Source organism: Photinus pyralis, unplaced genomic scaffold (genome assembly GCF_008802855.1).
Source record: "Photinus pyralis isolate 1611_PpyrPB1 unplaced genomic scaffold, Ppyr1.3 Ppyr1.4_LG7, whole genome shotgun sequence".
Classification (NCBI taxonomy): domain Eukaryota; kingdom Metazoa; phylum Arthropoda; class Insecta; order Coleoptera; family Lampyridae; genus Photinus; species Photinus pyralis.
The window spans coordinates 8,728,596-8,741,916 of record NW_022170738.1 but is presented as its reverse complement, the minus strand read 5'-3'; the positions used below and the strand labels follow the sequence as shown (position 1 = coordinate 8,741,916).

Sequence of the window (13,321 nt, the reverse complement as noted above, 5' to 3'; positions counted from 1 at the left end):
AATCTCCAATTCCGGCGAGAAGATATATTGCCGGATTACTGCTAGGTGCTGCCGGCAATTTTTTATTTTTACCAATTTCACCTTTTAATGCGCCCTTTTATTGTGTGAAAAAGCGTAAGCGACAAAAAGATAAATGGTCCGTATAAAAATCGTATCGTTATTATTATTAGGCAATCACCCCCCTCCTCGGCGCCCTTAACCGATTTGGCCACATTATATGTAAAGTAGCCGCCGCTCTTACCTACGTTAAAGCCGGAAACGTAATTATTCTCCTATCGCTCCCTTATCCCATCGGACTTGTTTTACATTTTGGGAAGCACTACATTTTATTGGATTTATGTACTCTCTGAGCTCGGTACATAATTTCATCCCTCTCGGCGACCCACGTTAAAAAATGCGGTGTTAAAGTTCCGATTGCGCGTTTGTACTTTTATCTAACTCGGATGAACCTAGACTATGAATACATTTACAAAAATTAAATTTTATCGTTAGCGGTTTTCGGGAGGAGGGAAAAAATGTCCAAAGCCATAATGTAGAGCCGACCAGATACTGCACGCATACGTGAAATAAATCACACGAATTATACCCATTATGTACAGTTTCCGTTCAACACGGTTATTACTCTCTGTTTTAAGGTCTTTGTTAAATTTAAATTATCGTTTATATTTCGCTTTCGGTCCTTTTCTCGAAATGTCGAAAATCCCAAGAATCGCAAATGTACTTAGTTATTTAATAAAAGTGAACCGATTTCATTATTTACATACACTGTAAGAAATGAACGCAAGGTACATGAAGGTACAATGGAAGAAGGAAGAAAATTTTGATGAAATGAACCCTGGATATTATTTTTCATTTAATTTCAATAGCTTTAGCACAAACAATCTTGATGTTTAGGTGAGGCCTGTAAAAAATACAGAAATAGCCTGACACTGTACCTTCCTAATGATACCATCTACCTACATCAATTCCTGTATTAATTAATATCAATAATTAATTTGAAAGAAATCAAAATTGTGCATTGCTGGGGATCGCATAGAAATGAAACAGATACAGTCAAATTACGACGTAAAGAGAGAAAAAACAAAGCTTGCCAATGCGACTAACGTCGAGAGAAATTTCTTCTACAACAAACTTTACAACTACCAAGACTGACTGTAAAAATGTAACACCAAAAAGCAACGTTGAACGTCTGCTGCGCCTATTTAACGAGTGTTTCATTCCATTTCCTCTGTCTCATCCTGTATATTGGTGTTAATTTAGAATAATTTTCACACATCTCATTTTTTATAATTATTAGTTAATATTTAATAGTAATTTCAAACGTTTGTACACATTTAGCAATCCCTAGCCTAGGTCGTCCGTATCCTTTTTTATACTTAAAATCTCGCTTTGGCTGGTCACCCTAATGTTGAAACTTAATATCATACGTGACTATTCAAAGCCGCTGTCTTGCGTTCTTTTTTTTGCCTGCCCTATGGATACTTTAAAGCTTTTGTTTCATTTTAGCCTAGTCTTCTAGTTTTATCACTGAATCAGTAGCACATTGTTTCGCTTAGAAATCAGTCAGCAAACATAACGAAGAATGTACATATATGTACTTTTACCTTACATAAATTGTTTTCGTATTGAAGTTAGTTCCTTATTTTAACCCTTAATTCAAATCATCCTCTATTGTTTTGTCAACTTTTAGTTTTGTGAAACTTGTGGGTTTGAGTAGTTTGGGATTTACATACCATAGAAATTCAGAGAGTAGTAAAACCCTGTATTGAAGTAAATTTCAGATAAAAAGAGAAAAAATGTATGTACCTAACTGTAATTTACATTAAGGCCGCTATACGCCTCGAGTGACTTGCCGCATGTAACGGTCAGTTACGCGAAATAGCAGAGTGGGACATCAACGAAAAATGAAGTTTTTCAAAAATGCTATAGTGTGGTTAGTAGTCATAGTAAATATCTCTATTTTAATTCAAAGAAAGGATGTTCAACTCCTCATATGCAAACCCTATTGCAGGTCGTACGTAGATCCTCTAAACGTAATTGATCAAAGACACAAAACTGGAGAATAGATGATAGTCATGTAAGAGGGAGTTTTATAACAGAAAAGTTAGTAATTTGAAAACGGAGAGGGAGTGATGGCACTTGTATATGCAAATATGCCCTTATAGAGTAGATTGTAAATCCTCGAGACGTAGCTTACAATGAAATATTTAATGCCACAAAAGTTACTACCCTGGCAATAAATGATTGTAATATACAGGGTCGCTGATAAAAGATTTTCAAAACTCGACAACCTGTAAACGATTGAATTTAGGTGCATTATGCTTTTAACAAATTTTGTCTAAAATTTAGAGAATTAAAATAATTTATGTACAGGGTGTTCCATTCAAAAAATTCAATATTGATGTGCCACCCTGTATAGTTAAAATTACTAGCTACTGCTTAGTAGACATTAAAGAACCACAACACTGTTGTATATAATTAAAGGAACTAAAATATTTAATTCGCCCCAAAAGCAATAGTCAGGACCTCGCCTTCAAGAGTTATCAAATTGGTTGCATTAAAGTGTTCGTAAACGTAACAGGACTATTTTGAAGACATTTTCAAACACTAAAATTTGAATGGAATGTGAATACTTGTAAAGGTTCTTACTGGACACTGCTCTCTAACAGTTAAAGTCTAATAAGCCATTTGCATCAGCCCTCTCTGATTCAGATTTTTCAAACAGTACACCATTTATGAGAAAATTATTATACATTACGAAATGTATATGAATATAACAAACAATCATTACAGTACCCCCTTCTTGGTTTGAAAACGGATTCGTATTTTCCGCTGATGAATGTCAATAAAGCCATAAATTGTAGCGAAAATTCTACACTCTAATGCTTTAAAATGTACACTTTCATATGCATATATGAGTAGATAATATTTTACGATGGACGAAGTCAAGCTACTGAAACACGTTCGTTCCAAAGATCCAACGGAAGCTGAACCAATAATTCACAAACATAAACCTTTTTACGATGATCATTTTAAGTTTCCGCTAGATTTAGTCGTGTCATAACCTTCTTAATGTCGTAAAACTTAGCGCATTTGCATTATCTTGCGCTTTAAAAGAAAAGGTAATCGATTATCCACGTGGCTAATAAACTTTCCGGCCTCTCTCCCACTCTCGCGCGCGCTTTAACCGAATAAATGTCAGTTTCGATTTGAAAACGAGAAGAATTTTGGTCGGGACTCCCGATTCCTCCGGGGAGTTTATGACAAGCAAATTGAATGAAGTGTGGTCGATAGTTCGCCCTTCCGAACGCGCGCGTTTAATTTAATCACTATTTATCTGTTTTCGGCCCGAAACAACCGGCCCAATTTCCAACGCTTAAATTTTTAATCATTTTTTATGATGTCCCATTTTTTCGCGCGCGGGAGATACTTACCGGGGTCGGGTCCCGTACCGTATATAAAAAGCCATTTTAAACTGTCCATTTGATTAATGGACGTTTCGGATTCGATACGGCGCGGAATAATGGCCATAGATTAAACGTCAAAATGCAGTTAAGTGATGCTTAATTACTTGTAAACTGCCGTCCGCTTGACGAAACGTGAAGGTTGTCAGAAATTGCATTTCGGCCTGGCTGGGAGGACGTATGTGTTTGCACGTACAGTTATTATACCACCGAATTGCAATTACAATTCTAATGTAATAGAGTTGGCAACGTACCCATTGTTAACCGAGCTTAATTTAAGGCCGATTCAGTGCAGAAACGCCCGGTCGCCGCTACATTTAAATAAAAGAAGAATTATAAACTTAACGTAAAGCAACAAGCAATAAATGCCCGACTCTCTTAACACAGACAATGCGCGTTTTGGCACTTTACCAACGGGATCCTTCTGCCTATGGTTTCAAAACCTTTTAAACGCCATAAACTTGATTTTAATGTTATGTTTCTGAAATTCTCGCTAAATTAAGTCAATAAGTGAGATTTTATTAACTAAACCTTAACTGGTGGCCTTTTTGTCATTTCATGTTTCTTGTTAGCTCTTTTTTTGCATCCACCACCGCCACTATTCCTTGTGCGGCAAATTAAATAGGATGTTACAAACCGCTTACCTACTATTCTGTAAGAGCACGTTAATTTATAACACATTGACAAGTTTGTAACGAGTATTTTCTTAATTTTGTGCTGTTAACGACATCTCAGTGTGTTTGATGATGATTAAAAGCTCCTTCATCACCATACATCGCTCTATGGTATATCTTACAAGGTTTGGTGCAAAAGCTCATATAAAAGCTGTCTATCATTGTAGCTAATGTCAAAATTTATATTTTTTATTAGGATTGTGACCACTTAGTTGGTAATACACAAATAAACACTTAACTCTAGTATATGGCAGATGAATGACGACCCAATTTTCAGTACAATGATTTTATTTTTTAGCAACAGTCTTATGCGTAAGCTCAAGGTGGTACGTCAATATTATTGGTGCACTGGTCTTTTAGGATCATCGTTCTTCTGAAAGCAGCATAAACGTAATTCATTATGGACACAAAAATACTTAATTCGTATCATTTATATGTTATATAGAAGAAAGTTTTCCCACATACAAAATGGATATTAAACCGGGGAGGGGTGGTACTTTTATATACACTTATAGGGTAGCTTGTGAATCGTCTAAACGTAATTCATTAACGAAAAGGAAAGATTTTTCTTTTTCTACAGCTATTACAAAGCAATAATGGCTTCGTATGCTGGGGAGTATTGGCTGGGGGGTGTTGCTACGTCCATTCTCAAACCGTTCTGCGCTAAGGACACATCCAAAAAATCAGGGTGCAAGTGCTACAGGGATTCTACGATTGATGAGGAAATGTAAAACGGAGGGGTCTGGGGAGGTATGATGGAATACCTCCAGGCAAAAAAAGATTTCTCGCAGCTATTAGAATATAAATAATAGTGTCTTCGGATGATGGGGAGTATGGGCCCCAGACCCCCCGGTGGCATGTTCTTTTTCAAACCGTTCAGCGTTAGGGACACTTTCAAAAAATTATGATGTAAGTGGGAGAGGGCTGGGGGGGGGGGGGTTGCGTACCCCCCAGACCCCACGGTGCCATGTTTTTTCTCAAACCGTTAATTTTCATTAAATTACGAGCTATTTAAGAGCTTTCATTTACAAGCAATTTCGATTTTTGAGCGCCACCCTTAAAAGAGCAAATAGATATCATCGATGGGGCCAGTTCCACTTGTGACTGTGTTACAGCTTCCTAGTGCGTTTAGTACTTGTGTGCATCCAAGGAAAAGTCCTGAATCGACTACATATGAGTCTAATTCTGCAATCGGTGCTTTGTTGTCTGTTACTCTAAAGATTTTCCTTTTAGTAAGGTTTTCTGTTAATATAATTGAGCAGCTGCCGTCAGGATTGCGTATACCTCGTCTTGGAGCAAGGGTGCTTTTTGTCCTAGTTTATGAAGCCCTGTCAATTGCTTCCGTACACTCCACAGCCGGTGCCCTCCGTAGTTTTTGAGCCATTTGTGTAATACACGATTCCATTCAGCTTTACCTTACTAGTATTATCCTGCCTCCCATCCGTATCGAGCGGATATTATCATCTTAAACAGTTTTTTTTATCACAAACTGTTTTGGTTATCCTCTCAGTTATCCTACCGAGCTATTTTACTTTTAGATGTTTCATCAAAGATTAAGCGAATGCCTCACCCTTGACGATTCCTCCTCTCCATTAACTCTCAGCCAGTATGCCCGTCTGAGTGCCTCTGCCATAATTACCAGGTGTAGTGGCGGTTCATAGGTATAGTTTCCATAGCTACTGTCAGGGACGTTATCATTGTCCTCGTAATTCTAAGGCAAGCTTTGCGCTGCAGCTTGATCAGTATCTGTATGTTCTTCTGGGCAAAGGTCTGATCCTACCACATACGCATACGTAATAACTGGTATAATTATTTTAGTGTATATTCAGGGACCTTGTGACGTTGTTCGCTATTTTTTCCATTTGTAATTTGAAGTTAGGCGCTTGGCCGAACGTGATGCCCAAGTGTTTACCTTCTCTCACTACCTGTAGCTTGGTGCCCTACATTGCAAGGTCCTTTAGCTTTGTCGGCACTTTTGTACGTAAGAAAAGCTAATGAGGTTTTGTTTCTGTTGAATTAACAGACAAGCCCTCCTCTTCGCACTATGATTCCACTAGATTTAAAGCTCCTTGCCTCACAACTGATACGATCTCCTCAAATCCCCTACGTACTACAATCACTATGTCATCGGCAACACTGTGGTGTAACCCGCATCATTTAATCTCCAGCATTTTGGCTTTCGATCCTTTTGGGGTTCCACTTGAGGATCCAGGCGTGTGCCCTTCCGGTCTTCGTTTCGAAGAATCAAAATGTCTGCCCCCACCCCCCTGGAGCTGCTCTCGCTAGCTCTGACCTCAAGCAGTCCACCGATACCATGGATTGCGCATGTGATCAGCAGCGCTCTCCCTTGTGGCGACATTCCGTAAATTGGGGAAAAGCATCGACTCTGTCAAGGATCCAGGCTTTGATTCGCCATATGTCCTCTTACCGAGAGTCTCCTGGCTCCTGTCTCATTCCTTATTAGCTTCCGGTGCGCCGCTCCGGAGAGTTTTTTAGGCTCTTTAATACCGGTGCTCTCGGGGTAGTTTGTTGTGTTTTCTGTTTTTTCTTGGGCCATAAGAGTGCCACGAGTATGGGGGAAAGAAATGTCCACTCACAGTAGTATGCAAACACAGACAGTACGTGCTGATGCAACTAACCGGTAGTTCAGAGGTAAGGCTACTGTGAAATGGACCTGGCCGCCCTCAACGATTGACTATTTGACCTATTGAGGGTGGAGCTCCAAAATTAAACTTACTTATTAAATGAAAACTTTTCAACAGCTCGTAATTCATGGACAAAGATTAATTTGTAATAAATAAAGAAAAACAGATTAGGGGCTACGCCAGAATAGACCTGGCCGCTCCCAGGATGACATCTATTTGCTCTTTTTAAGAGTGACGTTCTTAAATTGCAATTACTTGTAAATGAAAGCTCTTAAATAGCTCGTAATTCATGCATCAAAATTAATTTGAAATAAGTAAACGATAACAAAGGAGGGGCCACGTCCAAGTGGAGCTGGCCACCCCATCGATTATATCTTTTTGCTCTTTTAAAGGTGGCGCTCAAAAATCGAAATTGCTTGTAAATTAAAGCTCTTAAATAGCTCGTAATTCCAGTACAAAGTTTAATTTGAAAAAAGTAATTCTGATCAGTCTGAGTCCAAGTAGACTGGGCCACCCCATAAGAAATGTTCGATTCCTAGTGAGTAAAGCGAGCTCTAAAATTTTAAGCTTGCGATATGAAAAGCTCCTAAATAGCTCATAAATGGGATACCATTCTTAAATTAATTCACAATGGTGGGGGGGCTAGGTCCAGCGGGGTAGATAATTAATAGTATATTCGTATGCTGGGGAGTATTGGCTGGGGAGTATTCCATACCCCCCAGACCCGCCGGGGGCACGTTCTTTCTCAAACCGTTCAGCGCGCTAAGGACACTTTCAAAAAATTATGATATAAGTGGTAGAGGGCTGGAGTGTTGCATACCCCCCAGATCCCACGGTGCCATGTTCTTTCTCAAACGGTTCTGCCCTAGGACACTTTCGAAAAATTACGGTGTAAGTGCTAAAGGGATTCTACGATTTACGGGGAAATGTAAAACGGAGGGGTCTCCCAAGGGAAAAAAAGATTTCCTTTTCTTACAACTATTAGAAGATACGTAATAGTGTCTTCGTATTGGCTAGAGAAGGGGGGGGGGTATTCCATACCCCTAAGAGCCCCGATGTCACGTTCTTTCTAAAACCGTTCGGCACTAAGGACACTTTCAAACAATTATGGTGTAAAGATTAAACGATTTACTGGGGAAAATTAAACGGAGGAGGAATAAAAAGATTTCCGTTTCCTACAGCTATTAGAAGATAAATAATAGTGTCCTCGTATCCTGAGGAGGATTGGCTGGGGGGTATACCCAGAAGCCCCCGATGCTAGGTTATTTCTCAAGCGGCTCAGCGCTAAAGGCAATAAACGATTCATGGGGGACTGTAGAACCGGAGTGTCTAGGGGGCATGGAATACCACCTAGGGAAAAGAAAGATTTAGTTTTCCTTTTCCTACAGCTATTAAAAAATAATAATAATGTCTTCGTATGCTGGGGGGTATTCCATACCCCTCGGTGGTACGATCTTACTCAAACCGTACAGTATTAAGGACACTTTCCAAAAATTATGGTGTAAGTGGTAAGGGGACTACACGATTTTTTGGGGAAATGTAGAACCGGAGGGTCCGGGGGGTGGTGGTGAAAAAGTAAGATTTCCTTTTCCTACAACTATTAGAAGATAATCGTGTCTTAGTATGCTGGATATAAAGATAGGTGGGTGAGTTACAACCTCTAGAAGGAACAGAGAGGGGTGATTAACGTAGAGGGTGAGAGGAGGCGGAGGCCAAGGTACACAGGGTGGTTAGACAGGGATGCGCTTTGTTGCCGGGAATATTTAACCTTATTACAAAAGTAATGAAATGCGCGAAAAGAGAGGATAAGGAAAAGACAAAGATCCGAATTGGAAACGACACTTTAAATTAAAGCATGTAAAGGAATTTTGCTATTTAAGCAGCTAGGTTGCACAAGATAATCGTAGCAAGGAAGATATAAAATCCAGGATTTGAACAAAACCGAGTCCTGCTAAGATCCAGGATAAATATAGGAATTAGGCTGCTAAAAACGTACACCTCTATACGAGTGCGAAACCTGGACGATAGGCAGGGAAGACAAAACTAAGATAGAACTAGATAGACTAGATAGTTCAGCTAGCTATAGAAGGTACGGCAGAGGGCAAGAGAGGGGTAGGACAACAGAAGAGGCTTAGATACATAGACCTAATAGTTAGGGACGTAGGCAAGAGTAGTAATGTAGAAGAGAAAAGATTAGCGCAGGATAGGGAAGAGTGGAGGACTGCGTCCAACCGATCCTAGGATTGTGGACTCCGAAAAGAAGAAGTATGCAGGAGAGTATTAGCGGAGGGGGGCTGCGTCCAACCGATCCTAGGATTGTGGACTCCGAAAAGAAGAAGTATGCAGGAGAGTATTAGCGGAGGGGGGCTGCGTCCAACCGATCCTAGGATTGTGGACTCCGAAAAGAAGAAGTATGCAGGAGAGTATTAGCGGAGGGAAAGGAGAGAAAGATTTACTTTTCCTTTTCCTGCAGCTATACGTATTAGAAGATAATGATAATGTCTTTATTTGGGCATTTTACAAATCAAACTGAAGAAACAAAAAACTGTTACAGTTACAGTTACAAGCCTGGCAATAGATGGTTGTCAGTTAGCAGCGAGTAATCTCACAAAAAAATTGTTCTTTTTAAACCGAGAAGGGGTTATATTATGCACTTTATATCGAGGGGTTATCCAATGGTCACAATGTTGTACACAGTTACTGTCAATACTGCACTGCCTATACTCCCCACATATTCCTCCAATATTGCTGATATACCTCAAGTACTGATTTCGCCTTACAATCATCGGATCGTGGCCATGTACACGGCGCATCTAAATTTTTGGTTAAAAATTCATTTTCACTCATACTCTACTTATATTACCATTGCCACAATAGATTCCATAATAAGACTCCAATCCTTTAGGTGAATCCAATGCATCACCCCTTGGTAGATTTAAATAAACAAAAATATCTAATCTACCAAAAAAGTTACGGCCCTGCCAAAAGGCGGCTGTCTCATAAGACCGAGTCCTCCCATAAGAAAAATTGGCAATTTTAGAACAGGAACAGTAACGGGTAAGACAAAATACACTTATAGGGGCTTGTGGATTTGGAATATTAATGTATATTTTTGGAAAACCTCCAACATTTCATTAGATACCCACATAATATGGTACCGGAGACGATGCAATGAATTGAATGCAATCCGTAGTCCAGCATGTACTTGGGGAAACCACGAAGTTACACCAACTTTTTCATACATCAAGAGGATCAAGAGATAAGTTCCGCAAAGTTAGAGTACCAATATCGAAATATCATGCAGTGTATCTCAGCGGTTTTTAAAGAAACAGACTTGTGGCTTTCGCGACAATGTGCGACTTTTTCGTGAAACTTTTAATACCCCAAACAGACTCAATCTAGCTACGCTTGTTTCTGAATACAAGGTGTAAACGAAAAGTTTACCTTTTTGGGATGGTGTCATCTTACAACCCATGTAATATAGAAAAAATGCCTTATTAATTGCCTAAAAATTGCCACTAAACCTTTCAGACAACAAAAATTCCACAATTTTAACAATAGATTACCTTATTTTTTCTAAAATTCCCTTATTTCTACAGAATGGCAAAATTTCACCTAATTTCAACTATTCTTTCATATGTCCTATAAAAATTAGTGTTACTCCTATTACACGGGAGAACTACCTACTGTGCCCAATAATTGGCTTTTTAATTCTGGCAATGGCCAAAGGGTTGATTACAACCCCTTATTTCCTCGACCAGTTTCGTTTACGAACGTAATTACCGCATTAAATAAAATTCAAAATGAACTGATATTCTATGGAAAACACTCAACGCAGGCTTTAACGATAAGAGATTACGAGAGGTACATGTTTGCGGTACATCTGGCGTGACGTAGTTACCGAAATGATCGAATAACAAGTATGATTCATGATTTCGCGTTTAGCAAAGTGCAAAATTTCACCCAAAATGTGACTTATTACGCGAATTCGTTGAAGAAATGCCTAATTACACTAATAACATGTACTTTTTCAAAATTAATAACTCGATATCAATTTTGAAACCTATTAGCAGGTTTTTTCCTAGTTTTTTTATACCCATTGGTAAAAGACTATCCCAAAATTGCTATTTGGCGATTTTCAACGGTAATTTCGATACTAGTGACCATGTATATCAATGTTCAGACAAAAGTTTCATAAACGCTTACCTTAATTTCATTTCAGCAAGATAAGAGGAGAATTGGGCACCAAGTTCCAGTACAAAAACTACACGAATTGTCCAAAAACCAAGAAAAACGTAATTAAACGGCACCGCAATTATTCAAAACGCGCTTAGTAAACACGACGCGAACGCTTGTAATACGCACAAATGTAGATAAGAAACGTACAGGTACAAGTTTAGACACATGTGGTACGACTGCGCATTTACCTAAATCACCTAAATTCACATTTCGTATTCATTTTAAAATCGGCAATAAATAACGGACAGTTTTGCAAAGTTCCTTGAAAAAAAATTGTTATAATTTCGGCGTTTGCAGTTTAATAAAATCCCCATTAAATTTCTTTAGGTACAAATAAATGTAACCCAAAAAACCTATCCAGTGTGTTTAGGCCCTAGGAAAGGAAAATATTTGAACCTCGTTAAACAAAAGATGGCCACATCGAAGAGATTCTTGGGCTGCCTTGGGTGAACAATTGTTTGCACCACAAATCCTAATCTGATGCTGAGATGTTAAGGGAAAACATTAACTTGAACTCGCTTCATTTGCAAATCGCCGACGCCCAGTCGTGTTTTCTACTGGAGGATTTTACACGAGTATCTTGGGATGACAAAGATTGCGTGTACGCGTAGAGACCTGTGAACAATTCTTGATGCGCTATGGAGGTGAACCAGATTTAATTAGCAATCGACTTGTCACGGGCAATGTATTAAGGCTCCAGCCATCCCAAGAAGTTTAAAGTCACTCCTGCAGGGAAAACTATGGCAACCATATTTTTTGACTCTCAGGGAATTTTGCTGATTGAATATATACTAGGGTTTTGATTCCAGCTTGTTTAAAAAGATGTTTCGCCTTCTACCATCCAATTTTACACATACTCCATCTTATGTTAAACCTTCATTTTTTCCTGACATTTTATTTTTTTCCGCCATTAAACAACTGTATCATTTCTTGGCGGGATAGATAGTGTATGATTTCTAATTACAAGTTAAAAAATTCACAGATTTCGCAATCCAAGCAACCATCGGAAACATTGGAAATGATAAAAGCATAGGACAAGGTATTTAATATGAGAACATTTTGTACATTTTGTTGTACAAACTGCCTATTTTAGATAGTTTTACGTAGAATCCAGTAGCGTAGTTCCTAGTTTCCGAGATCTATGTGGGTTTTTTTTAATGCAACACGCTGTATATCTTATCGTCAATTTTTTGCATTCTTTTTTCTGGTAATATACCTAAATGTATCACAACCTATATTTTTAGCGCATTTTTGAAAAAAATACGCTATTATATTCGTTTTAGGCCGGCTGTCCGCGTTAGATCTCCACAACTACAATAGCTAGAGAATTCAAATTTTCACTAAAAGCTTTCTGCTATAGTGTAGATGTGCAAGCATGGAGTTATTTTGTGAGATTTTGTTTATATGGGTAGGTCTATAATTTTACCGTTAGATAGCGTACCAGTATAAAAACTTATTATTTACTTTGCGATTTGTTTTACAAAATGAAGACGTACCGTCAATTGACTTAATGAATAAATTTTAAACTTCGCTAATAAAATCTGACAAAATGACCAAAAATGCGCTTTAATCATGAATATGCTCGCAACATGGATTTTAATTATAGCTACGAACCAATTTAAAGAACTTATTTTTACGGTTTTTGAATAGTAGGCCATGGAGATTTTGTTTTGTTTATTGTATCCATGGTAACTAAGGCAGCCGATACTAATGAATAAAAGCACAGAATTTATATGGCGTCAGCACAAAATGAGTACAAAATTAAAGATAAATAGAATGCCACTCGCAACATGGATTAGGTGTGAAGTTGGAGTCCCATTCCAAAAATTTAAATGACTTGAAAACCATAAGAGCACAAACCTTTTATGATACTGCCAAAAATAGCCCAAAATGAGAACAAAATTATTGTATATTAAGAAATCGGATACTTTGATATCGGTACTTCACCGACCCCAAGAGACTAGCGTAAAGATTTTCATTTCTCCATTCGGCAGTTGCTTGCAACATTGTAACCACAAAATCGAGATTCGAATCGAGCTCTCATCTTAATTTGCATTTCTTTTCCCCCAAAAACCCCGACTGCAGACAACTGACGAAATCTAAGCCGGATCGCAATGAGCGTTACGATAATGGCATAGTTAAAGCGAATTCAAACTGGGGAATCGTCGGATAATGCCCTTACAAACCTACGTTAGTATTAGGTTGGGGTTAATAATTAATACAATTTCCGTGCAGTTATCATGAAACACCAATGCGGAGTGCATATATTTCAGCGAAACTCTGCAGTTTAGCTAATGTG

The 13,321-nt window shown here is 38.4% G+C and overlaps 1 protein-coding gene across 13 annotated transcripts in view; it reads right to left on the bottom strand.

Annotated features, from left to right (window-relative positions):
* Positions 1–13,321, bottom strand: part of LOC116176595 (RNA-binding protein Musashi homolog Rbp6) — a 207,854-nt gene that overhangs the window by 88,424 nt on the left and 106,109 nt on the right. The window lies entirely within an intron of this gene.